We start from the raw sequence: 1,662 nt of genomic DNA on the forward strand, positions 1-1,662 counted from the left end.
AAATCAGGAAAAAAATAGATGAACATAAAGAAAATCTCAATAGGAGATAGAAATCATAAAAAAGAACCAAGGAAAACTGAAGACCCCGGTAATAGGAATTAAAATTTCCCTAAAGGGATTCAACAGCAGAATGGAGCTGGCAGAAGAATGAATCAGCAAACCTGAAGTAAAGAAAACTGAAATCATCTAGTCTGAGGAGTGTCTCAGAGGGAGAAGAAAGGAGCAGAGAAAATTTTTGAAGAAATAATGCCTGAAAACTTACCAAATTTAATGAAAGACATCAATATACACATCCAAGATGCTTAAAGAACTCCAGACAGGAAAAACCCAAATAAACCCATACTGTGGCATTTTATACTCAAAACTGTTGAATGCCAAAGATAGAATTCTAAAAGCCACAAGAGAGAAGCAATGTGTCACATACAAGGTGGCCTAAATAAGATTAAGTGCAGATTCCTCGTTGTAAACCACAGATGGACAAAGGCAGTGGGATAACACAAAGTGCTAAAAGGAAAAAATTTCCAACTTAGAATTCCATATCCGTCTATTGCAGTTCATTGCAACAGGCAGAAAAGTCAGTAGTCTTTGAAAGCCAAATCTGGCATCAGAAAATGTTAAAGAATATGGTAACCCTGTAGGTATATACATGTCCAATGAGGAAAAGCGAACTGAGAGAAAGTTAAGAACGAGTTTAGTTAGAAGAAATGTTGATAAGTGTAAACCCCCAAGTAAGTTTCCCCAATAATTGAGTCAAGATTCAGCTACGATTAATAGTTAAATGAAATATAATAAAAATACACGTATGCCAGACCAAAGGCAATGGCTTTCCCCAACATGACAAAGGAAACTGCAATCTGAGCTTTGTGTCTTCAAACCAAAGCAAAATTTTTGTTGAGTGAGCAAAGTTCTAAATGGCTGATTATGAGTTCAGAAAGAACGTCTAACCTGACCTGGCTGTGAGGCTGAGAAGACACAAGGGAAGTGGTTGTCACCAGAGCCAGAGCCTCCTCCAGTGCCGCCTCCATAGCTGGGCCCCTCAGAGCCATTGCCTCACTGCACCCCCGCCCTGCTACGTGGTTGGAGAAGACCTTCAAGCAGCGCCGCACCTTTGAACAAAGAGTAGAAGATGCCCAACTCATCCCACAAAATCCCGGTGATAACAGAAAGATACAAGGGTGAGAAGCAGCTTCCTGTACCAGATAAAACCAAGTTCCTTGTACCAGGTCATGTCAACATGAGTGAACTAATCAAAATAATTAGACAGCACCTGCAGCTGGATGCCAATCAGGCCTTCTTCCTGCTGGTAAATGGCCATAGCATAGTGAGCAGTGGCCCATCTCGGAAGTGTATGAGAGTGAGAAGGATGAAGACGGCTTCCTGTATGTGGTCCATGCCTCTCAGGAAACATCTGGAGTGAAATTGGTGGTGTAAGGCTGGCAGAAGCATCTATCCTAGAATTTTTTAAACCCTTACACCAAGGCAAAATAGGATGTTATCAACTGAGATTGATCAGTCATCTATTCATGGGTCATCAAAACAGTAGTGTTCCTATCTAGGAGTTGTAGGAAGTTGTTTTTGTATTACAAGCAGGAAAAGGGAGCTCCAAATGAGCATCTTCAGCTTTGGAAAACTCTATTATTTAACCTAGGGCACGTTGCTTTC

The 1,662-nt window shown here is 40.9% G+C and overlaps 1 pseudogene; it reads left to right on the top strand.

Moving 5' to 3' along the window:
- Nucleotides 1–646: 646 nt before the first annotated feature.
- LOC119522485 lies at nucleotides 647–1,431 on the top strand (annotated as a pseudogene).
- Nucleotides 1,432–1,662: the final 231 nt, after the last annotated feature.

The sequence above is a fragment of the Choloepus didactylus genome, chromosome X (assembly GCF_015220235.1).
Source record: "Choloepus didactylus isolate mChoDid1 chromosome X, mChoDid1.pri, whole genome shotgun sequence".
NCBI classification, from domain to species: Eukaryota; Metazoa; Chordata; class Mammalia; order Pilosa; family Megalonychidae; genus Choloepus; species Choloepus didactylus.